The sequence below is a fragment of the Arvicanthis niloticus genome, chromosome 14 (genome assembly GCF_011762505.2).
Source record: "Arvicanthis niloticus isolate mArvNil1 chromosome 14, mArvNil1.pat.X, whole genome shotgun sequence".
Taxonomy (NCBI): Eukaryota; Metazoa; Chordata; class Mammalia; order Rodentia; family Muridae; genus Arvicanthis; species Arvicanthis niloticus.
In genome coordinates this window covers 69,375,088-69,402,211 of record NC_047671.1, presented here as the reverse complement: position 1 = coordinate 69,402,211, position 27,124 = coordinate 69,375,088, and positions in this window count along the sequence as shown.

The following is a 27,124-nucleotide window of genomic DNA, read 5'->3' as shown; positions in this document are numbered from 1 at the left end:
TAATGTTCTAAATCTAGAGATTAATAATAATTAATTAATTAAACATAATGTTGTTAATCTAGATGGTTACAATGAGGCAAGTTGTATGTGCACATGTGTGTATACCCATGTGTGCATGCCCATGTATACGCGCTATTGTCGTGTAAAGTTCCTTAATACTCAGTTCAAAGCAGGAAGTGCTTGAAAAGGTTAAAAAAAATGGTGTCAAAATAAATTAGAGAAATGAGAACACTGATCCTAACAGTTACCTTGCTTGACTGAAAAGTTAATTCTGTGATACAGCCTTCAGACAATCTCTAAAATATGCATGAAATTTATCTTTGACCTTTTTTATTTCCCTTGGTGGTATACACTCAGTCCTTGTGGATCTAATCAAATTTCCCCAACCTTTATCTCTCATGTCAACCTATATAATAAAAATATAGGACCTACCTCAGTGTGAGGAAACTGCCCACGTGGTAATCAGCAGCCGCCGCCTTCAAACTTCCTTTAATTCATTCTCCCTCCTATGTATAAAAGCTGTTTCTATTTTCAAACTCAGCATTCGTGAATTGTTTGCATTTAGCATCACCTGAGCACCATGCAGCTCCTTGGGAGATCAGAAGAAATAAAGAGAAAGGAGCAATAAATTGCAAAAGATGTTGAGTTTGGTTGTTTAAAGACTGAACGGATGTTCTCATTACCCCAGTTTCTGGCCCACTGGCCTGAAGAATGAGCACCCCTGGGTCACCCTGGGTTCCGGGGCACAAGCTGGGCTCTACACTCCACCCCTTCAGCTGTTGAGTTCATTTTAACTCCTGAGACAGTCTTTCATCAAGGAAGACAGATTCTTAGGTAGTGAGCCTTTTTAATTATGTAGCATGCTGCACTGTCTGTATTTATTTATCTGTCTACTACTAATTCCTCAGTAAAGGAAAAGTTCTCTAATCCCAAAGGATGAAACTTCCTTTTTACCAATCAATCTTCATCCACTTTACTGTAATTATGGATTATTTACACAAATCTCCTTTTCCTGGCAGCTCACAGAAAAGGTGACTGCAGCTAACAGATGAGATAGCATGTGAGGTGATTTGTCATTATGAAGGTCATTAGTGCTTAAGCATTTCCACCTGGCCTTTCTACAGCAGCCATCTTTGCTCTGTGCTCTACTGCCAGGTCATGGAAGCCTTGGAGACTAGTGGTTTGTTAGGAAGCAAATAATCTACTCACATTTTACAATCACACACACACACACACACACACACACACACACACACACACACAGGTGCACGCAGGTAAACACACATTCTCCAAAGCCCAAAGGAGCAAATGATAATGAGAAAACTAAATCAGAAAGGTCAAATGCTGTTTGGTTAAGACAGAAAAAGATACTAAGGGGAATCCTGCTTACTGTAAGGCTTAGAGCTATACACAAAGTTCAAACATATTCCTACATTGATATTTTACCAACACAGCTTCATCTCTCTATAAGCATTCACTGTCAGTCCATGTTAATGAGAAGATATCAACTCCAGCCTTTTGGCTCACACACTGTCTCCATGCCGGGAGCCCCTGCAACAATGTTGTGTTTCCTCCAATTTACTGTTTAAAAAAAAAAAAAAAAAAAATGTGACTGTGCTGCCCTCTAATGGCTGTCACTCCACAGGCTCAGGGTGGCCAGCCTGGAGCTCTTGCCCCACCCTGGTCGAAGGCATCCTGGAATGTGAAGTGTGGAAGACCTTAATTTAATCTCCCATCATCCTTTCAAAAGAATCACCATAGGCTAACCAGAGCTGAGCTTAGACTTTCCTACCTGGCATTTGCTTGGAGAAATTGTGGAGTTCTAACAAACAAGTGTTCTGTGGTTTTTTCACTAAGAGGGGATAGAACAGCAGGGAAACTGCTTTGGATTGTGAGAGGATACATTCTACTCAGAAAGGAGGGACCTGCTAGGGACAGAAGTGAGACCCAGAGTATACAGCAGTGTCCTCTGAGGGCAATTCTGGTGGGGTGTGTGTGTGTGTGTGTGTGTGTGTGTGTGCGCGCGCGCGCGCGCGCGCACGTGTGCACGCTTCTTCCCATTTCTCCCCTAAAATTCATTAATTTGAATATCTATCTTAATCTGGTTTGATGGTTCCCCTATGCCAGATTATTTAAGGCCATTTACATAGTAAATGTCACTGTGTCAAAAGTTTAAACCAAAATCTTAATCCAAGATTGACAGTTTGAGCTTCCAGCTTTCCCACTCTCAGAGCTAAGTCTTAATTGTCTCCAAAGAGTGAAGAGAAAAAAGAGAAGGCATTATGGCTCAGATGTATATGACACACTTTTCAGCACTGGGACCTGACCTTCTGTTAGCCTCAAACTTTGACGAAGAGAAGAAGCATCTTAGACTGCAGAAGTGTGGAACTGGGAGAGCTCCACACAGGCTGCAGAAGACCTGCATCTCAACTAGCTGATCAAGTCGCATACATATTAATAACACTGTTTGAAGTGGCATGTGGTTCTACCGGCCACGCCTCAGTCAGAGCTGCTTCTATAGCCCAGCTGCTGGTTGCTGTCTCTGGGATCCATTTATAAATAATTGAAGTGCTTAGTGTGAAATTACCACCGTGTGTATGAAAGAGATCATTGTGTGAGTGCCCATCAGATGGGGAATCCCAAATTACTGTTAGACTGGAGAAGATGGAGCAGCCCATTTTAGCAGAATGCATGTCTTTGGGTGTGTTTTTGTGTATGTGTATCTGTCCCTGTATGTCTGTATGTCTGCGTATGTCTTTGGGTATCAGTATATGCGTGTATGTGTCTTTGTGTATCTGCATGTGTCTTTGTTCATGTCTGTGTATCTGTGTGTATGTGCATGTATTTCTGTGTGTTTGTGTTTGATTGCATATGTCCATGACTGTATGTATGTTTATGTGTCTATATCATTATGTATGTGTCTCTCTGTGTATATTTGTGAATATTTGCTTATGTGTCTCTGTATATATGTGGGGGGTGTCTATGTACATGTGTGTCATTTGGCATATGTCCATGTACAGGCACAGGATGCCTGTTCCATTGCTCCCTCATTTTCTCCATGTGAGCAGTCTAGGTTTAAATACTGGCTTTAACGTGAAGCTCTCTCAATCATTCTTCCATCTGAAAAAATTAATAGAGTAAGAAAAAAGTGAGAAAGAGAAAAGCAAGATGTAAGAGAGATAGGTACCATTGTAACCACACCAGAGAAATGTGATGTGAACAATTAAAAAAATTACACACATGTAAAAAAGAGTTCACAGAACATTACTCCAGGAGATATAAAAATCTCAAACTTCATTAGATATCAGGAGAGTGAAAAATAGAGTTATAATACCATCATTTCAGAAATAATGGTTTCTGGGAGTTGAGGAATAATTCACATGAAAACGTTTTCATTTTACACTATATAGTAGTATCTTATTTAATAATGTTATTCTAGGATGTATAGACTAGTATATGTATGTTCAACTAACTAATTATGTCAGTTTTCACTGCACAAATTGTAAAATATTTTAATTCTCACTTCTTAAAAGTAGATTGCTGTAATTATGAAGGGAAGTTTGAGTCTGACTTTTTAAGCAAATAGCTCCTTACATTTTTTTTAAGATGCTAAAGGAGCTAATTTGAAGATGCAAGAGGCTTTTTTTTTTTTTTTTTCCAAAATAAGCTTTGTGTTTCGGTATTTTTAATCTTTCCTGGGCAAACCCATTCCTCAAAGTAAGAAAAAATTGTTTCAAAATCACATATTTTAATCAAAACTATTTGTTGCAAACTTTCTTGTATAAAGGATTATACTGGGTCCCATGAGAAGCTCAAACATTTATGAAGCAGGGTCTCTACCCTGGAAGGATATGCAGCAAAGATCATTGTCTCTATCAAATAAACCCTTGTTCTTATATTGGTTTTTAGATCATATCTAATGCAAAAGAGTTCTGCACAGCTCTCCTCTACAAAGTCTTCTCAATTCCTTTAGCATCAGATGCACAGAAAATGTAATAAGGCTGTTTCACATGAAACATTATTACAAGGAGAGAGACATCACTGATACAAAAAGCTGAACATACAACTCCAATGACTTTGCACTAAGACTATATTTGATCAACTCCAGAAAATCATCTACAGTTTTTCAGAATCGTGAGAAATTCTGAGAAGAAATAGATAAGAGTTCGATTGTTCTCTTTAACCACCAGAACCCAAGCTGTCATCGAAGAGGCTTCTAACTCCACTGAGACTCAAGATAAGGGAAAATGAGAAGAAAAGCCAGGAACATTTCTGGCATATTCTAAAGTTTTATTATATGGAACTACTGAAATAGATTGGCACTGAGGCAAAAGCAAATGTCCTTCATCAGCTCATGCCTGCCTCCCAGACCTATGTGATACAGAGCTTAGATCCTAGTTCTACACAGCTAACCATCTTCATGTTGGATTTCCAGGCCGCTTCATGTCCCTGTGTCCCATAGACAACCGTGGGCACAACACATATGGTCTCCTTTTCTTCAAATTCAGCTTCCCCGGGAACATGAGATGCATCGTTGGTGACAAAATGTGGGAGGTGGGGGTGTTGTATCCTCACAGGCAGCTGTTCTGTACGTGGATAAATGTTATATATGTTAATGGTATTGGCAGGAAAGAAACAGGGAGACCTGGAAAACTGGTTTGAAAAGGCAGAATAAAATAGAAAATACTTCTCAGTTCTTGCTTCATTTATTTCCTCTATCGATCTTTCAGAAACCTTCTGAGACACTCAGAAACCTTCTGAGTATTTTCTATCCATTGTCAAATTTAGTGGTCCCTTGTTCTTTGAACCTTGTTCTGAGATTATTTATGGATTTCACGTCAACATCTGTAGATGTTCTAGAGGTCATGACATGTCGTAGTAAGATAGTTTTAACAAAATTACTGCCAAATCATTAGACAGACCATGTGAGTTAGTGCACATAAACCAACTACCTCCTATCAATATATTCACCTGTCTCTTGTCTATGACTCAAATTATGGCCACTCCAAGACCATGAAACTGGATGTGAAAATGTAGACCCTGGAAAGATTCAATATTGACTCTGACATGCCCTGTACATGCAAAGATTTGAAGGTGACTATGAAAGGCAACATTATCTTGTTGGTTTAATTAATCTGTCTTTTATGATATAAGTGATGACCATTTTGACCTTTGTATGATGAACAACCAAAAATGTCATTGGACCATTCTCAAGAGGTGATATAATTTGAATCTCCAATGTCCCCTGAGAACCTTCTCTGTTGAATACTTAATCCCCAATATAACAAGAGAATAACAACAGTAAAAGTAAAGTCTTTGTGGCATGATTGGATAATGACAGTTATAGTTTCATTGATATACTGACCAACTGATAGGTCAAAGCTTAATAAATTATTGAGAGATAGGAGAAACTTATGGTGAGGTCTGATTGGAACACATCACTGACAACATCACTTGAATGCTGCAGCTTTCCTTTGGGCCATTTCTTACCTAGCACTGTTTGTTTCCTGGGTGTTTGTTTCCTGAGCTGTGTTCCTCTACCTTTCATTCCTAACATGATGCACTCCTTCATCTCAGACACGAAAGTAGCCAGATAAGCAAACATGGATTGAGTCCTTTCAAATCAACCAAACAAATTCTTCTTCCTTGGTAGTTGATTTATTCAGGTACTTTTTCACAGTAACAGAAAGCTGATTAAAATATGTAGCACCTGCAAATCTACAGGTCATTTTCCAAATAGAAACAGTTTAAATGAAGCACCCAGATCCCCTAATGAACATCAATGAAGCGCACTGGGAGAAGTGGATGCTTCACAGGCACCAGACCAGCTTCAAGGTCCCTCTCATATCCCTTTATCTGACATGTGTCGCTCTGCATTACTTCTTTGAGATTAGGAGCTAAATCTTTTCTCTTTATTTAAAGATCTGTGGTCTAGAAGAATATCTCAAACACAATAACTTCCCTCTATGTGTTTGCTGAATTGAACAAATATGTTTTCTACAGTAGGTGCTATGGTGTAATAACAACTGCTATGACTAAAAAATTTATTTCTTAACAGCTCACCAAAAATAGTATGTTATCAACACTCTGACCACTCTGGCATGTGAAGCATTTGTTTGTTGATAATGATTTATAAACTAAAATTATATTAGAGGTCCAGTTTTATTTCTGCTAGAAGGTGGCTCTTCACCCCCAAGTAAAAGATTACCCCCTACCCACTCATGATAAATGATGAGAATTTAATTTTTCTGTTGCTGGCATGGCATGACCAGGGAATCAGCCATCTTCAACACAGCAGAGGAATTCAGAAGATATTTTTTATCATTTTTTTAAAAGAAAGATAGGCACTTTGGGGGAAGAAAGAAGAAGAAAAACTGAGTTTGTCCATTCAATTTCTCACTATACAGCTGAAATATACCTTCCCTCTGAAATCATATAATCTATAACACTAGATACCACAGGTGAGCCATGCCCTGAGGAATTGCTGAGACCCTCTGATTGAATCTAAACTCTCTGTGAGGACTGCCTTGTGGAGGAAAAATGTAAAAGCTTTTAAAAGGATGGAAACAATGTTTGCTACACACAGAGTCTTTAAACTTTCAGCCATAAATTCATAGAAATCCTTTCCTAGAAGCAAATAAGCCAGACATTCTATAAACATCAGTGTATTAAAGGTCTCTTTCATATCATTAGTGAATTACTCATGTCTAAAATTTATGGGAAATCCCTAGGTTACTTTGTTTTTAATTGGACAGCTGTATTAGATACCACCTCTCTGGAAAAAAAAACTAAGCAATAACTTAAAATATTCCTTTTATAGAAGTTAACAGCAGTAACGTCTTTTACTATTATATGTACTAGGAGACACCAATATAATACTGAAGTATTGCTATGCATCTTAAATGAGATTATCAATTTGTCAGAAACACTAAATGTGTCATTAGCTAATTCGGCTGCCTTTTTTGCCTTCTGTGCTTGAAATGCTGGGATATGTTCAATTTCAAAACTTTAAGAATCAAGAAAAATACATTATGCCTGTCAAGAAAAATAGAGACAATTATATAATACATAGTATTCACTGATAATCCAACTAGAAGAAGTCTGTGTTTCCCCCACTTACTGTCTCCATAATAATACAAATGCAAAAGCTACCACACATGGGCAGAACCAGACCATATAGAAAACAGACTGAAAAGAGTCTCTTACAAGGGAAGAAATCAACATTAAATGGGCAGGCCTTGGAAAAGTGATGGGGGACATGCACACAGCATTAGCATTCCTTTCAGATATGGAATATCCACATATGTTTCCTACTAACTGAAAACTTGTATGTTTTATGAAGCAATCATGAGCCACAGATTCTTTTTTTTAAATCTAATTGCGCAATAAAAAGAATTAACTTAGTTTTTCTCCCTATGGATCATGTTCAGACTGAGAGGAAGCAAAGAACCCCTCTGATCAGCAATCCTCACCATGAGGAGAGTAAAAAGGTCCTGGCAAAAGTTCACACTTCTCTCCTCTAGGCTCCTGTATGCCAGGATATCCAAACTACCTGTAGATTGTCCTTTAGACAAATGACACTTCCAGCCTATCAATCTATAAAAATAATAATAATTGAATCAGCTTAGTTCTGGTTATTCAGATTATATTTGTGGCAAACTAGGTAACTAGTGATTTAATAGAGGGTATCATTTGTCCATCCAGTGATGCTCTAGAACAGACTGTTAGATATGAAAGCATTTAACAAGGTGTGATTTGAGCCAGATCTAGAGAAAGAGTGTAAAGTTAAAGTTAACTAACACATATGTAATAGCCAGTGAATAATGAATCATCGAATGACGTTTTCCTTTTCACTTTGTCTTTACTTAATTCTCCAATGAATAATCTTTTATTTCTTTTTCTTTTTATGTGTATATGCATGTGATTTTGGATACTAAAGTGCATGAGAGGAGAGACTGTGGAGAATTTCAGATCTGTTACTTGGCTGATTCCAAATACATACAAAAAGATACTTGTCATCATTAGTGAATATGAAAGATATATGAGGAAGAAATTATATTAACTGTCAGGTGTTGTGCTTCAATCCCAGCATTCAGGAATTGGAGGCAGAAAAATCTGAAGTTTGAAGCCAGCCTGAGCTACACAGTGAGGTGCTGTGCCAAATGGGGAATGGAGGACAGATTACATTTACAAGATAGAAAAAAAAAAAAAAAAAAAAGACCATTGGGCTGTGGGTCGAAAGGAAAGAGGTTGAGAGAATTGATCATTCAGCTAAAAGTTTTATTAATACCATAATAACTAGTCCAGTGAGGATAATCCCAGGCCACCAGACAAAGCAAACATCAACTTTGAAATTTCCAAGGAAGGGGTAGGGGTGTCTTGTACCGCAAGGAAACAGGCTTAGTTAATTGAGACCTGTAGTATATGGCAGAGGTAGAAGAGGTGAACACATGTGGTGTATGCTATACCACATTGGTCAATGTTATTCAGTGAGAGATACTAGGCCACACAAACAGGTAATCCATAAATGATTATTCAATGGGAAAGATAGCCCAAGATACTTGGGCCTGGCTTGTCAACACTCTAATCTCTGGCACCACAGATGTTCAATCGGTGAGCCTTTGTGAGCGTCCCAGTGCAGTGAGGCTTCCTTCTGGCATTTGAGAGTTCTCAGGCTTGAATTGGCATGATACCAAAGATAAATGTAGTTTAGTTAAAAGCACCAAACACAGATTTTGTTTATTAATTTATATTGCTGTAGAAGGCAGAATCAATATAAACTGAGACCAACCCCTTCAAAACAATACTGGGAGTTTGTTAAACATTGAGGTGCACTCATGAAAGGCAAGGAGGGAGTGACAGAGAGTGGGATACCCACAGCTAGAGCATCTCGGGTGGCTAATTGCTGTAGACGCTTAGGAGCAGCGACTTTTGAACTTCTATGATGAGAGGTAGAGGCATAGGCTGGCCCTTCTCATGGGGACTATGAGATAAGTCAATTCCTTGGGTATTTTCATTTCAGGAGATGACTCCAGGTCTTTCTGGGGAGAACTTTGAATGGTTGAAAATTTACATCTCAAAAGGCAGAGAAGATTGGTAATTGTTAGTTCTTTTAACTGAGCATTTTAGGATAGTCATCCTAGGGACGGTTTTTAAGTTGGTAAAATCCTTGAAAGCTTTTGCAGTAGAAACAGCTCAGTCTAAGGCACTCTTAACTATGCAGCATCTTGTGAGAGACTGAAGGTGAAATGCGAGCATAGCCTAGCTAGTTAGACACCAGCACTTGCAAATCACTGAGATCGCTGCCTCGATCCTTAAAATCCTTAAAACCTGACATTGAAACTGCAGGAGTTTGATTACTGGTCAAAAAATGGGACCTGAATACACCTCAGGCCCAGATGTTCTGAGCTGCTAGGTAGAATATAAGATTATTATCTAGTGGAAGGCTTTCTGATAAAGACCAAAGCCAAACCATTATACCTTCCCTCAAGACTTAATAGGAATGAGGCTGTCAATCACCTGGACAGGAAAGCAGGCTCCAGAAAGCTGTCTACCCCAGAAACTATAAGAGATATTTTAAAGCTTATCTACAAATGTAGGCTGACATGAGTCACTTTGGTCATTGTCCATTCTCGCTCTTCATCATGATTATAACGCCATAATAAACTCCCGTCTCTTCTAGTATGTTCTGTATTTCCTAGCAATATTCATTCCACAGAGATTACAAGGAGGGGGAGCTGAGGGAAGGCCAGAGGGAGACCCCAGTTATAAGAGCACTTTCTACTGTAGCACAAAATCAAGAATTATAGGTGCAAAGAGAGTTAATTTGTGTAATAATTTGTTTCTGTCATGTATAACAACTTTTTTAAAAATGAGAAAACAAAATACAAAAACAAACAAAGAGAAAACCCACAAAGATGTTGATGCAACATATTGTAGGCAGTGGCTCCACCTAATTTCTTATAGTTCTGTATTGCCCATCTAAACACTAAGAGCTGCATTTCTCTGAAACTGTAGGCTTTGCTATTGACTTCAGTTACTTCAGTCATAGCCTATGAGACATGCTTTAGACACAGTCCAGGGTCTTTCATGGCATTTGATTGTTCTAGTATTTCCATCCTGCCTCACTAAAAACAAAAAACAAGAAATTTCAGATGAGAAAACTTCATGAGTGTTTCTCTGTAAATTCTTCTCTGGCTTTCATGGAAAAATTAAAAGTGAGTTTTTGTAAATGCATCTAAAACATTTGAGGTTCTCAGTATATTCAGTCACAGATTGATATTGTTTTCATGCCATAATGTTCACGTGCTGTAGCCACCACAGAAACACCATAATTAAACCTGTTGGCACTTCCATTTTAAACGTCCTCATAAAAATTTCCCTCTGAGCAATAAGCCACCATTCCAAGGTGCAAGCCAGTAGTTTGCACTGTTTAGGAACAATATTTGTAGCAGGAGGCCAAGTCCTAAAACGGTGAAACATAAAGAATCTTTTTTTTTTTTTTAAACATCACCCTAGATGCTTGTTTGCTCTCTAAAAACTAATTCCAATCTATGATTTGATGTTTATAAATAGGATAGAGTCATAGCAGGAGAACTCCATTAAAGCTTACAGTGAAGTTTGAGGTACAATTAAGACATAAAATTCTGTTTATTATATAAATATATGTATATATATATAATGTACATATATATATATGCTATATATTAGCAGTTCTCAACCTGTGGGTCGTGACCCCTTAAAGGTTGAACGGGGGGAGGTCACCTAAGATCATGGGAAAATCCAGATATTCACATTATGGTTAATAACAGTAGTAAAATTACAGTTATGAAGTAGCAACAAAAATAATTTCATGGTTGAGGGTCAGCACAACATGAGGAACTATTAGAAGTTCGCAGCATCAGGAAGGGAAAGAAGCAGGGCTGCATAGAGTTATGTTGAATCTAGAGCTTATGGATTCAGAAGGGAGATTAAGAAAAAGGCTATTAATAAAAATGTAGAAATGGAAATTAATGTCAAGAATAGAAAATTAGTTACAAATTACCAAGTCATAAAGGCTGACAAACTGCGTACTCTTACAGCCAGAAGGTTACTGCTCCAGTGTTTGTCAATATTGCAGTAGTTTTTTCCTTACATACCGTTCGTTGTCTTTGTTAAATGAGAATTTGTATGACAGAAAAAAGTTTATAATGTTATGTATTACATTATAATTTTAAAAAGATAAAAGATAATTTAGCTGGTCTTACCCTTTGCCTGGCAAAATTAATAAAAGGCTCAATGGAGACTATTTCAGGTTCTGAAGTCATTATGTTCCCTGACAGAGCTATACGCCACTGCTGTTACAACACACACACACACACACACACACACACACACACACACACACACACACACGTCCAGGCTAGATAGAAAACCCGTATGTGAAAGACCATGGCTGTGTTCTAATAGGAGTTATTTATAAACTCTGAACTTGACACAATACTGTACAATATCCTCTATAGTCTTTGTTTTCCACAGTTGCTAAACCATGAACACCCTGAGTGTGGGGCCATGCAGAAGCAGAGGATATTGTTTGACCACTTTTAGTCTCATGTGTTGACAGAAATATGTTTTTGTAATTGCCTTTTTATAACACATTATTTAGAGTGGTTGGCCTCTATGTGTGTCTGTACACATGTGTGTTTTGTGCCTTTGGATGACAAAACATGAGGTTCAATCCCCTGGAAATGGAGTTATTAATGATTGTGAGCCACCATATGGGGCTGTGAACCAAATCAAAGTCCTCTGCAAGAGCAACAAATGCTCTTAACTACTGACCCATCTCCCCATCCCAATGGATGCATTTTAATAGTAACTTTTATTCTCCTCAATTGTTAGTAATACTTATTTTTACTGTTTAACAAATTTGAAAAATCTCTCCCCAGAGCCCTTTAGATGCTCTCTTCCTTGTGTGACTAATTTGTGTTTTCCCAGTTGATGGCATTCATTATATACTTTCTAATACCTTCACTATAATGGTATAATATGAATTTTATTATTTTTTTATATTATTAGTACTTAATGTTGAGTCACCAAGAATTTTTAATATTGTCCCAATAAGTTTATCACTCACTCATAGTTCAATCTTAGAATCCATTCACTGCTTGTGTTATGAATTTGCCAGCCCCTATTAATTATCACTTTTTCCTATTGCCTTCAGTAGTTTCCTGGTTATATTTATACATTTAACATCACAAGAATTTCCTCTTCATTTACCACTTACTTTGGTCATGTTTCTTCTCATATGTATGTTTATTGATCCTAAAATTTTTCTCTGACCTTTAATAATAAGTTTTGATACTATCTACCTCTAACTTGAATCTAATTCCTCACTTGATTAATTGATTGGAACACTCCAGCAGGGGTTCTTAATCTTATGGTCAACATCTTGCCTAGATACCAGAGGAGCCGGCACAATGAACTGCCAGTTCTCATGGGGAGCTGTCACTGCACCAGGACAGTTAGTGCTCATTGTCGTTGAACAGACAAATACTGGAGGACTCACTATGTAGTCCATCAAACCCCAAAAGTGCATTTAGCAGCCATATAGGCCTTGTCAAACTGCAGATGTTCCAATAGCCACCAGGGGCTGTGCCCAATGTGGTGGGAAGAGGTAACTGGTGGAAAGCCAGCTGTAAAGCTACAACACTTCTGACTAACCCAACCATGATAAGTACTGAAGGCATCTTCATGCTTAAAAATCTTCTGGTGAGTCTCCTCTGAGTATCCCCTAGGTAACATGTCATATCCTTGAGGAAACCCTGCAGTCAACCTTCCATATGCCCCTGGCCATTTTTCCCAAACAGGCAGAGCATAACAATAACTATGTATTCCAGAAGAATCCAAATGAACACATGAGACCCACAGATTACATAAAAGGGCATTTTTTTTTATTACAAGAAGCACTAGTTCAATTATTTTTTAAGAGAAAAAAATAGGAACATCACCTCCTGAAATTTTTTTAACCATAATTTGAATGCTTGGGACATTTCATTCCACACAGCTTAATAGAAACTTGTATATCATAGTAATATCATAATTACAGACTCTAATTTAATTACCTGATTGCACACATTAATTTATCTTTAAGAGCTATAAGAAATATACATCAACTAAACATCATGATAGGACTAACAGGCTAAAGCTGTGGAAGGAAAAAGAAAATCTGGGAAGTCTTTTGCTTACTGAAAGGGTCAACTGCATATGTAGCAGAGAATGGCCTTGTCAGGCATCAATGGAAGGAGCGGCTCTTGGTCCAGTGTAGGCTCAATGCCCAGTGTAGGGGAATGCCAGGGCAGGAGGCAAGAGTGTGTGTGTGTGGGTGGGGGAGCACCCTCATAGAAGCAGAGGGAGGGGGGAAGGGATAGAGGATTTCCAGAGGGGAAACCAGTAAAGGAGATAACATTTGAAATGTAAATAAAGAAAATATCCAATAAAAAATACATTACTTAAAAAAGAAAGAAAGGGTACAGAAAAAGGCAATTAAAAACTCACAAAAGCAGAGTCTCTCCTGATGTTAAGATAATTATAGCCAGCTCATTGGCTTCCCCACCACAGCAGATACAGCTTGAAGCAGTTTCAAGAAAAAGAGAAATGGGTGAGTTTTAACCTTGCATATCTTCATGGCTTAAAAAGAGGCCTTGCTCCTGAAGAAACTTTCATAAAATGGCGTTTGTGTGAGCAGTTATTTGAGGCACAATCCATCTGCATCGGTTGCCTCTCTCTTGTCCTTTCTTTCTGTTTCTGTTAGCCTTAGGGCCCTCCTAATATGTGTCTAGTCCTACGCCCATAGCTTTTGAATGTCTGTTGTTTTCCTAATAAAAACCTAATAGCTTTTTCAGTATCGTGATTATCCATGTAAAGGATAATTAACTCCAAGGAATTACTATTTCTTAAAAGGCTTAGATACTATAGCAACAGTACAGATACCTGAGGTTTATTTTCCAACCTATTAGGCTAAATGCTATATTGAATTTTAAACTACACACCCACAGGTCTGCCTGACTATGAAAAAATAAATATAATACATTAGAAATATAATACATTAGATAAATACAAGCAAAAACAGATAATTCAGAAAAAATATTCATATTACATAAAACACTTCACACTATTCTTTAATATTTTGTTCTATTAAGTGGTAATCTTTAGTTCTTTTATACTATAAAGTAACATGTGGCATTTAAAATGTTTATTTTTTATACATCAGTGCATAATGTAAACAATCTTTTCCTTCCACATCTCTTTATTTACTAAGGTGTCGTTTTATCAAAGTGCATGTGTTCCTCCTCACAGCAATAATTCCAGTATTAGGTATCTGACATCACTGGGAGACAAAAACAGTTTCATAATTATATCTCCCATTATGCTTATCTAGAATAGTTGTGTTGAAGATCTATTGCCTATAATAATAGGCATTTCACAATAGATCTTTGGGGAATATGCTTGGAGAAAATGCTTAATTAAGCAATGCTCTGAATGTTGACATCTTTCTCCATGGTTTATAAAATATTCAATTGTAAATACATGACTTCTAGAGTTTGAAGGACAGAAAAACTTGACTTTTTCCAACATTAAGAACAGAATTACAGGGTCATGATATGATGAGAAACCAAAAGGTTTTTGTTTATTTTTAATAGCTATTGCCTTGTTCAATAAACCTAGATTTTCTAACAGTATGCAATAATGAAATTCATTAAAAATGTGCCATTAACACACCATGGACTAGTGACAGGTGAACTTTGAGACTAAGTCCTCACATCAATTGGGAATAATCATTACTTATTTATGCCCACATCAATGGGGCATAAATATCATGCTTTAAGGAGACTGGAGCAATTCTCTGTCGTTCTAGTATTTTAACACCCGGCTTTGTCCAGCAAGACACACTTCAACCTTAAGAGAAATAAAGATTCTCATCACCCTAAGAGAAACTCCAAAGTTACCCAATAAGATCTATCCTAAGCAATTGTATTTCTCTTTCCTTTTTCCTGTAATTATATCACACAATTCTAACAATGAAGATATTCATAGAAATTAGTAGACAAGCAAGCACCTTCATCTGGTTTCTAATGTCTAAGATATTAAGTCCTAAAATGTTATTACTTCAGAGCATTGAGCCATTGATCAGGTGGCCATTGTGGTTCATGTCTGCATTGGTGTAGATTCTCCCCTTATAATCTTCTATTTGGCAAGTTCATGTTTACAGGACATGCATGTGAGTCTCACTTGTCAATTCTTTACCATAAGAACTCAAAGGAGAAAGTGAGAATTAGAGTCTCAGTCACAATACTGACCAGAAGACTGTGTTATAATCACATCTGAACATAGTATGCCTTATAAAATGCTCTCACAAACACATTCTTTAAAAGGTTTTATTAATAGAACTTATATTGGGCTAGAGAAATGGCTCAGTGGTTAAGAGTATTTACTACTCTGGCAGAGAACAGTTCCCAGCACCTACTCCAGTAGGTCATAACAGTTCTAGCTCTAGTGGGTATCCTATGCCTTTAAGGCAGCTGCACTCACATGCACAGGCACATACAAATACATCACTAAAAACAAGAAAAACAAACCCTTTTTTTAAAAAAAGTAGACATGCTTGGGAAAGAAGAGGTACACAAAAAGTTTGAAACTAAAAACACTGCACTGCTCTTTTCTACAGAATTACTGAATTTCCCAACTTTAGCTTATTCATCCGATAATTCTACCCAACATGCTTGTCTCAGGGAAGTGGAAGGTACAGTTGTCCTACTAGTGAATTTCAGTAGAGAAATTTGGAATGCCTTTGACAAAAAATGCAGCAGGAGGCCTTCTGGACAAAAGACCCTGCACAATGCTTAAGAAGAAGAAGAATCACCCACTTTTGTTGTTTTCTTTTCTTTCATTTGACTTATGGTTTCCCAACCAACAGTAGAGAGAGCACATTCGTTTTCACACCAGTCAGCATGCCCAACTTCCTGCAGCTCTGCTACAGTCTGGATATGAGGTGGCCTCCATACGAGTTGTGTGTTAGGATCTGGATCCCTAGTTGCTGTCATTATTTTGGAAGATTCTGGAAACTTTAGGAAGTGGGCCTTAGCTGAAAATAGTAAGCTACTGCTCCAGGTGTGTATTTAGAGTATCTTGACCTGGCCCATCCTGTCTTGCTTTCTGATTCCTGGCTGCCCCCTCATGTGCTCCTGGTGTCACACCATTCTTCTTTACAACACATTTAAAAACCACAGAGCCCAAGGAAGACACACAGAGCCCTTCAAGACAGTGATCCAAAAGAGATATCATTGTTTGAGGGATACATTTTAAAAAATAATTTGTAAAAAAATAAATAAATAAAAATAAAGAAGAGACTCAAGTAAATGCTGCCCCTTTTTTGTTTTTTTGTTTTTTTGTTTTTTTGTTTTTTCCCTGTTTAGGCATCAAAGCTCCACACAAATGCCCATTGCAGGCAGAAAAAAGAAAACATTTTTTGTTTGTTTTAAGACTATCTGTATACCTTCTGGAGTCAAATCTCAACAGGATTGTGAAGACAAGAATGTGTTACTCTTACATGTGTCTGAGTTTTGAACTGGGGATGAAACTAGGAATCAGTGGGTTATATGCTAAAAGTGGGTGGGATGAGAGACAGAGTTCTAATGGGGTTATGAAGGACTCTAATTTTAAAATAAAGATTTATGTGTGTGGTCTGAATTATACCCTAGAAACATAGAAGCACCGTAATTCTGATACTGTTAAGTGGAAAGTGCCGTGAAAATATTACCCTCCGCTCATATGCTTGGTAAAAATAGAGAGCAATTTCATCTTTCACCTCTCAGAATACTTATGAGATTCTTTTATTAGAAATCACCTAAGCAACTCAGATTAACCTAAAAATATTCTTTAAGAATCAACTTCCTGCTTTTAATAATCATATTTTATCTTATTTTATTATAAAATGAGAGAACGTATGGTCACTTTTTCTGCTAATCTATTCTCTAACAGTCCCATACATGCCCTGTCACATTCACCCCTCCCTGTTCCATCTCATCTGCCCCCTACACCACTGCCTCCTTCTTCCAGATAAGTCCTATTCCCACTATTATGTCTTTTTTTTCTTGACTTTGTGTTGTGAACTTCTGTGGGCATAAGCATGATGCCATCCATTGGAGCATGAGAAATTCCTCAGAGAAACCACAGTTATTTTGACTGTGAATCTCACTTGGGCCATAGATTTTAGTGATCTTGTCTTCAATCTCTACATACCTACATACTAACCCCTGGTAAGTTTTACCCTACTGAAATATCAAGTTATACATTGATAAGTTCATATTCTTGTCTCATATTTTATTCAAATAATAAAAATGTCTCAAAAATGTAATCTTTAGAGAAATTTAAAATACTCATTCCATTATCCCATCTCTGAAATAATTTATAAAAATCAATCATATTACAGGGGTCAGTTCCATAGTATGTTATTTAACTACCGTTTTGAGCATCTACATGAGATCTATGCATTTAGTATTTTATTACTCTGTGTTCTTCAAAATGGAGACTTCCTCATGTAGTTCTTTGCTTCAAAGATGGGTTAAAGTTGTATCTCAATTGTTATAGAGATTTTCTACTATTCATGAAGTCTAAGTTCCTTCTTTAGTACCATATAAGTAGGTGTAATGGAGCCATGTAAACAGGAGGATATGACGGTCAAGAGCACCTTTTGTTATAGAGTTAGTTTAGGCCACCCAGGGCTACATGAAACCCTGACTCAAAAGAAGTCATAAAAACAAGAGCTTATCAAGTTGAACTTGACAAAATTAGAGCCTCTGATAAGCTCATTATAATTCCATCTCGTCTAGTATAGAGTATTATCTGTAGCTAAAGGTATTCTGACTTACAATTTACCTACCCAATCGCTTAGTGCAATGATACCCATTCTCACAATCAAGAATGGGCTTAGTATTTCTCAGTATAAGTTGTACATTAATGTTTACTTAATCTCTTTATCTCAAAAAACTGAGTTCAGCCTCTGGCCACCAGACCCATGCATTTGGTATATGCTTCTTACAACTGATGACATAGGACTGGGGCATCAATATTGACACTGTGTTCTAACTTGTGCAAGGTATAAGCATGGCCACAAAGCAGTTCTAAAACAGATCAGAAATCCTGAGTCCTGGTGTATGTTCTTTCAAATGATTGGCAGCCAGACATCTGAAATACCACACTGGAACTGCAGGGACAGCCTAGTTTGATATGCAAGTATTGTACATTCTTTTTCCATTCAGTAAGCTTGATATATTTCCCCTTTCTAAGAGTGATTAGCAATTTGTCCTCTGGGAGATCCTCATGCATCAGTGTCCTGGAATCTAAAGTCAGCCTCTGTTGTTGCTGAGAAGTGTCAAGGAATGTTCCCTGTGGTTCCAAATGCATGTGAAGCAATACACAAGGGCTTGCCTAAGCTACTGACAAATGTTTTCTTGATTAATCAAAGAACTAACATGCTTTACTAGAAACAAATCCTCCCAAGAACAATGTACTTGATGAAACTGTAGTGAACAGTAAACACTTGTTTCCTGTCTACGTGAGATTAGTTGGGGTAGAAGGCAGTGCGACTTGACCTGGGAAGATGTACATAAATGTTAATTATCCCAGATAACCAGAGCACCAGCAGAATATAGAGACTTTATCTGATGCCACCTTAGAGAACCAATGGGTTTATTGGGATTACTTAAAAAAAGCCTGATACACTTTAAAGCAACTAAAGTAATAGAAAGTCCCAGGGCAGCTGTACCATTGAATAGTTGTATCTGAAGTGTGGATGGCTCATGACAAAGCTGCTTTCAGGTGGCGAGGGGGGGAGGAGAGGGACAGAAATCACTTGTGTGTAATGTGTGGACAGCTATATGGCTGAAGAGTCCCAATCTAGTCAACTATTCAGTATAAGAGTCCTGGAGAGGATCTAATAAGCCCCATGCCTTTTCCCCACCCATCCATGAGGGAGCCCAGTCTCCTGGGAATCTTCTGCTGATGATCACAAATGCTCCAATTCCGGATGGCAATGGTCATGCCTACCATGGAGGAAACAGCTATATGATAGTGCCTTACTATTCCAGCTGCTACAGCAAAATACCCTAAAGGAACAAGTGAAACTGGCCATTATTATATAAAATTGTTTACAAATTGAACTCCATTTAAAATATAATGATCTGTAGATTCTCCTTGATTCTGGGCCAGCTCCAGTTACCTCTGCTTCTACATGGTGGAAGTAGTCATGACCAAGTCAATATGACTTTAGAAGTCATAAAATCAGTCTCTCTTACTTCCCTTTATATTTCTCTGGCCTGCTTAAGCATAAAGCCATCAGGAGGGCCAGAGCCAGTCCACTTGTGCTTGGGTTTGTATGCACTGCCCTGCAAGCCTACAGTCACCACTCCCCAGAGAGCAGGAACTCCCTGCCTATTCCTTTGCTTTCATATTTCTGAGATTCTTGCTGCTTGTTTCTATCTATGTATATATAAGAACAGGTCCAGCCCAGGGCAGGTGCAAGATGCAGAACAGATCTCTGTCTTTACCAACACCCTCCACCATATGGTGTGTGGGTAGAATTAGGTTAAAAAGAACATCCTCTGAAGAGAACAAAATTATCACCAAAGGAAATATGTGTTGAATAAAGACAGGAAAGCAGAGTGATGTGGAAGTTGTTGGAGCACTGTTTGTGCACTCAGAGATTCTGCCACTGGCCATCTGCCTATTATTTTTTAAATGTTTATATACAGACTTCAGGCTCAGTAGATATGAGACAGGAGAGGGAGGTACATGTTGCTGACTGTCAGCTGTGAGCTAAATACCAAATTAAATGACTTTTCAGAGATTTTTCACATCACAATGGGATGTGGTTCAAACTGAGTTCAGCTTGGGTCAGCAATGGACAATCAGTTCCCAGGTTTGTGCTAGATTAGCATCTGCTACCCTGTGGGACTGACGGACGCTTCCATGAGCCAATGCTTCTGTCCTTTCAGTTTCAGATGCAGAGCCAGGACCACATGTCTCACCATGAGGAGAGGAAGGCGTTGGATTCTCACAGATGTTTTGGCTCTATGGCACTGGCTGCAGATATGAGTTTGATACAGCAGGACAAGCCACCAGGAGCACCTTCCAGTAAAGACTGACACTAGGAAAATGGGAGCTAAAATGGGCAGAAAAAGTAAGAGGACTATGTAGGCTGTCCTGGGAACCCGCAATTCCATCACACAAACTTTATACAAGAAAAGCCATACTTGACAAGCAGCGTGAGTGTGCCTGAATAGATAACCCACTGAAAGCTAGTAGCCTCCAGAAATCCTGCTTTGGAATTGAGCTCTGGATAAACACCTCCCACACCCAGGCTCCGATACAGCTGGCCCCTCTACTTCCTGTTCTCTGCCACCTGCCTCTCTGAGTCATAGCCCTTACGCTTCTGAAGTACAGCCAGACCTCCCAATGACCTTCATTCATTGATTCATTCATTGTCATATACCCTTAGCAGATGTACTAATTAGAAAGGAAAAACAGTAGCATAATACATGACATTTAATGAATTATATAAAAAATCTATGCATGAGCATAATTTGTAAAATGGAACAGGAATTCTTTGTTTTTATTGTGTATTTACATTCATATATAAACAATTAAAATAAGGATTTTTAAAGCAGTAACCAAAATTTCTAATACTAATGCAAAAGGCTCAACCAGCCTATGTTAACATGAAAAGTCATTTTATTACTAAATAAAAATAAATCCACACAAACCCAGGGACAGCATTGATGCTGTGTGGAGCTAAAATCAGCTGCCATAATTTTTCAGGTCTAGGGCAACAAACCAAAACTAGATTTCTATATATTCAAAAGTAAACAAAGAAACAACACATTCTCTGCTACTCTTTTGAACATCCTATTAGGCAACAAACTAGCTCTCTACGAAAAATTATTTATGATCTCAAAAGGTTTTCAGAATTTTAAATTATGCTATAAAATAGTTGCTTTCAAAACATGTTTTTTGGAGTTGTGAATTATTCTTATTTCATATATTTGTACCTGGCTCTGATCTTCATTATTTAGAATTTAATATTAACAAGAGGGAAAAATATCTACAATACCACGGTTTTCACTGGTGACTTGTCTTCTTTCCCTTGGAAAGAATGTGTGTGTGTGTGTGTATGTGTGTGTGTGTGTGTGTGTGTTTGCATGGTCAGTATGTATATACATATGGTATAAGTGTGGTATGTCTTGTGTTGTGTGTATTGATTGTATAAATATATATCAATATATTAATTATTATATATAATTATATATATAAATTTTTATTGAAAACTATGAAATTATCTATTTATTTGGGTTAGAGGTGCTCTGCTTGCCAACAATGTGCTCACCCCTCACTGGCTCTGCCTTTCCCTTTCTTGATGTGCCCTTGTTTAATTTATTTGTTTTGAGAGGGAGGGCACAATAGTTTTAAGTCCCCACTAGATGAAGTGGTAGAGGGTCACCAGCATGAGATCGACGTGGCTGGGCGGCCAAGAATGAACAGCAAGGTATGCACAGAAGAAAGATGGTGCACACTGTGTCTTCTAAAGACATTCTTGTCATGATGTCTGGTGTTCTTACTACATAAATACTTTATAATTGGAAAAGACATGCCTTACACTGGTCAGCTCTGATGTGGTGACCCTGGCAGCATTTTACCTACTCAGCCATATTTCTGAGCTCGCATCTCCAGCAAGAACCAGCTCTTTTCTCCTCCCTCACAAGGTGGCCCTTCTTTCCCAGTCTAAAACCTTCTGGTTCAGTCTTTCACATTCTTCAACAACCCCTCCATTTATTAAATAGATGCCACAAGTCTCATGTTCTCTTCTACACTATGCGATGGAAAACAAAGTATGTAGTGTGCCACATTTGGATTTATGTCTTTTACAATGATTCTTTTCAGGATGCATTGTGTTATTTCACCAAGTCTAAATTTGCTATAAATGGGGAAAATTGCAGGAAACCCATCATATTCAGAATCTTTTCAAGCAGACTTTTTTATCCACATCACAACTTCCAGTGGGTGTGCCCTTCCTTCCAGCTTCCATCAGAACTTCACAGGCATCAACACAAACAAGGGCAAGTGTTACACTGTTACATTACCCAACCTCCAGTTTCTCACTTTAGCAGAATACTGCCCTTGTGATGCTCCAAAAATGTAACATTGATGCCACAATAAATGTGATACTAACTTTCCCTGGATATAAACAGGACAAAATAACATGTTCAAAAGCACCTACATGAAACAGATACTTTGTGGGAGAAAATGTGAAAATTAGATATGGAGAATACTTGAGCTAAGTTTCACAACAATTAAATGTGAGATGATACAGAAACCTCAGCTCACACAGAACAAAGAACAACACATTTTATTTATCAGAATAGAATCCATTCTCTATTAGAGTTATAGACTATGGCCCCAGGAGGATGGGCCCACCCTTCACGGGGGTGGTGATGTGCCAGAGTTTGACATTCGGGCAGAATTCAGGGATCGATGACATGCAAGAAACACCCCAACTAATCTTCCCCAACAGATGTGGATTGTTCCTTTTTCAATTGACTGAGGGACTCTCTTTTACTTCTTAGAAAATTAAGGAGAATTACAAATCAGACATTGTGCTCTCTGCCAGCTAAAGAAGAAAAAAAATTCAACAATGTGTGTCTGTGCTAGAATAGGAAATGTGAATATTACAACCCAACTCCTTTTCTGATTTGTCTAGCATTCCTACTCACCCTGAAAGACAAAGGAAGGTTCAGGGCTTTTGTGCTGAGAATGTATATATACATAGACACACACAAATAGACATACATGTACACACATGCATATACAGAATCATATCGTGACATGTATGTCATATCTTAAGAAAAAGAAACATTGAATTTATACTTTCAAAAAATTTTTAAACTAAACCAGTTTTCAAACTAAATATATCTCATCTGATCTACTAAAACATAAAATTGGGACTGCAGAGGTGAATTAGTGTTTCAGAGTACTTGCTGCTCTTCTACAGGACGAGCATTCAGTTTCCAGCACCCACATCAGATACTCTCACAACTGCCTATAACTCCAACTCAGAGGAATCTGACATCCTCTTCTGTCCTCTGTAGATCCTTGCACATAGACATGATGTAAACACACATGATAAATAAATAAAATGATGAATTAATTAATATACTTGAAAATATAAAATTATATGTATTACCTACTATTTTCATTATTTTGAGACTTGCCACAAGTGTCACATGTATGTACACACACAAACACACACACACACACACACACACACACACACACACACACACATACATACACACACAGAGAGAGGACAGCATATGTTATTTTACACCAAAATAAAAATGTGTTGAATTTATAATTCTCAAGTAATTAGTTATCACCAGTTTTTAAAAGAAAACTTATTTTAATGAATCAAGAAAAATTTTTACATATTTGTCATGTTCATGTGATACTTATAGACATATATACATTGTGTTAATTCTGAGTTGTTTTGTTTTTTAATGAGAAAATAAAAGAGGACGACAGATGACTGGCTGCTTCTATGGTTGCCTGGAAGAGTGAAAGAACAGGCCAGTCTCCAAATGCAGCAAAGAACAAACTTCTATTTTCATTATAGAACAATTAAGAGAGCGGTGGAAATGTGCTTATTAGGGTCATATGTACAGAAACAGCTCCTGTATCCATTTTCATTTTCTTCTGGGACTAGGAATCAAGTCCAGATTTAAAAAATGCCTACAAACTCTTTCTCTGTGTGGGAAGACACTTTGAGAGAAGCAGATTGATTGAGACAAAGGAGAAATGGGTGTCATAAAAATTAAATAAAGTTAATATTTGGTGAACAGAAAAAAAAAGGGAAAAGCCCTTATGTCATCTCCTCTCTCTCTCTCTCTCTCTCTCTCTCTCTCTCTCTCTCTCTCTCTCTCCTTTCCTCCCTCCCCCCTCTCTCTCAAATGAACATCCAGTACAGCTTCTACCTGCTTTCCTACCTTCCCTTCATTCCTTTTCATACATTGCTCTTTATAAAGAGCAAGAATTTTTCTTTGGGAAAATTAATCAATTTTTTCATAACAGCAATAGGTTGAGTGATATTTAGTCAAGCATCCCGCAAAGGTTGACAGGACAAGAGAAAAGATCACAGAGACCTCTTCTTGTTTATATCATCTGATCCACATTCCATGGGATTTCTTTTCTAAATCTCTAGACAGTACATATACATGATGTCCTTTTGAAACTGATAGTTTTGAATCCAATTCAGTATTATCTGAATAGTTTTTGAATAAAATGAAAAGAAATGCATTGAATACAGCATGAGCATCATTCTTTCAGTGTGTCTCTAAAATCTGCCGAAGCTCAAAGAACTCACCAACACATTATATATACATAGATAGATTCTATGATACAAGAGTCACTGCTCACACTGTGTTACACAGAAGATTTAATGAATATTTCCCCACACATAATATTTGCCTGTAAGATATCCTAAACGTGCTAGGATCAAAGTCATTCAGTCAGAGCACTTAGCTAAGACTAATTAACGTGAGACCATTTGTAACATTGAACATAGTTCTGCCTCAGATGACAGGAAAGGGATAGTAACTGGCAAATTGAATGTATTTTAAATTTTTTAGTAAATTGGATGTATTTTAAATTTTCTTTGAAAATCTCAAGAAAAATTCATCTCATTTTTAATGTGGCATATAAAGATGCATATAAAATTTTTGTAAAGAACCGTAGCTGTGTTTAAACCATTACAAGAAAGACCCACATTTTTATTCAGAATTTTTTTTTTTTACAAAGCAATCATATCTCGATGGCAACTCAGAGGTAAAATTGCCAAATTCCTCAATTTGGCCAGACCACTTTTGTGATTTATTCTGACCACCCTCATACTATGTTTTCCAGGAAATTAAAATTTGTATTGTAGAACTTGTCCATTTGTATTAACCAACAAAGTAGAAGAACTGAATAATCTTCTCATAGTTCCCACAACTGGACCATGGATAGCTAGAGCCATTTGACTCCAACTCCTATGGTCACATGAGACCAAACAGACTTGTATAATTACACAATCCTCTTCCTCCCTCTCCCTCTTTCCCCCTCTCCCACTCCTCCCCTTCCCCTCCCCCCCTCCCCCTCGCCTCGCCTCTCCTCCTCTCTCTCTCTCTCTCTCTCTCTCTCTCTCTCTCTCTCTCTCTCTCTCTCTCTCCCTCTCTCTCATGAGTATGAGATAAACTTTAGTTGTCCTTCTTCTGGCACTATCTGCATTGCTTCATGAAACAGGGCCTCTGACTGAACCAGAGTCCATTATCTGGGCTAGACTGGCTGGCTAGAGGGCCCAGAGATCCACTTGTACTCTGTCTCCTTAGCACTGAGGATATAAACGTGAGCCATCGTGCCCAGCTTCTCACATGGGTGTTAGAGACTGAACTCAGAAATCTCATACAGGTGCAACAGGCACTTTGCTAATTGACCTGTCTCCCTAGTAGCTCTTTCTCCCATTTTAGGAGCTTTTTTATCACCACAGGTTGCTACTATCAATAAAAATAATCCCTGAAAGTGTATGCTCTCTGTATTAGTTACAAGACTCATTAGTGAGACAACGTACGTAACTGGGGGTATAGCAGGAGTAGAAGGCAGCTGTCACACTGTATCTGCAGTCAGGGATGATATGTGAATGTTTGCACTCAGCTAGCTTCGTATGTATCTGTAGTCTGGGAACAAGCTCATGGAATGGTGCCCCCACATTCAGGTTGGATCTTCCCACTTCAGTTAACCTAACTAGATAATCCATCACAGACATGCCCTAAACTTGTTTCTTCAGTGACTCAAAATTCTGTCCAGTTGACAATCAGCATACACCATTGCATTCTTTTTCCAATGACTGTAATTCAGGAATTGTTTTTGTCTAAGTATTTCTATTTCTAATAATAAACTTTATTACAGCTTAAAATGAATTTATAAACAGTTAGAACTGCCATGTGAAACAGGAGTTGTGAAGACATGTTAAATTTTACACTTTCAGAATAGAATTATTTTATGCACGTAAGTGCATAAACACAGAAAAGTCCCTGATAGAATTGGAACAAAAAAGACAATCAGTTTTACATCCTCTTTTATAACTCATGTCCATTACCTATATTCTGACTTCCTCTTAGCTTTTTTATCTGGTATTCTCATATTTAGAATTTCTATTCAAAAACTTATAACTGCTATTTTTGGGAGAATTTTTGTCTAGTGCCATATGTTAGTTATGCATAAAGCAGGAAAAAAACTTCTTGACTCAGGTGTGGTGACTCACCTGTTGGGACATGATGTAAAGTCCCCAGTTGACAGAGGAAGGATAGAACTGGGTAAACACTGATTTGCTTTGCTTTGTTTGCTAAGAAAAGGGATCTCTAAACTTAAAACATAATAAAACAGAGAAATCATTTACATTTGTAGGCAAGGAACCGCATTTGTTCTAAATCAAGCAGATTATTTTGCTGAATATGGAACTACATCATATATTCTATCAAGGACCATGTGTGATCATGTCTATCCCATAAATGGGGAGAGATTAGATAGATAGCAGATGGGGAAAGTCTCAGCTCAAAATCATTCTAAGGATTATGTGCTGCTGAATTTGATTATAAAATTCTACAATAGAACCATTCACACATGATCCAGAAGCAGGGAACAAATAAACTATCAATTATCTGATAATAATTTCAAAGGAATTTGGTTTGTTTGTTCTATCTGAATTACACATTGGAAAAATACTTTATAGGTAAACCAAGAGTCTCAAAACACATCACTTTCCTTTCATGTTTTTATGAACAATACAAAAAAAAAAAAAAAAAAAAAAAAAAAAAAAAAAAAAAAAAACCCTGTGATTTGGATAGCAATGCATGGAGAGGGATTGTTTACTAATTGAACTATTGTCTACTGTCAATGCAGAATGAAAATTATGAATCTCGATCAACACTGCCTTCTGTGTTCTTTCCCACATGCTTATTTCATGTCCACCAAGTTGCCTTCAAACAGGTGCCCTTCAGTGCTT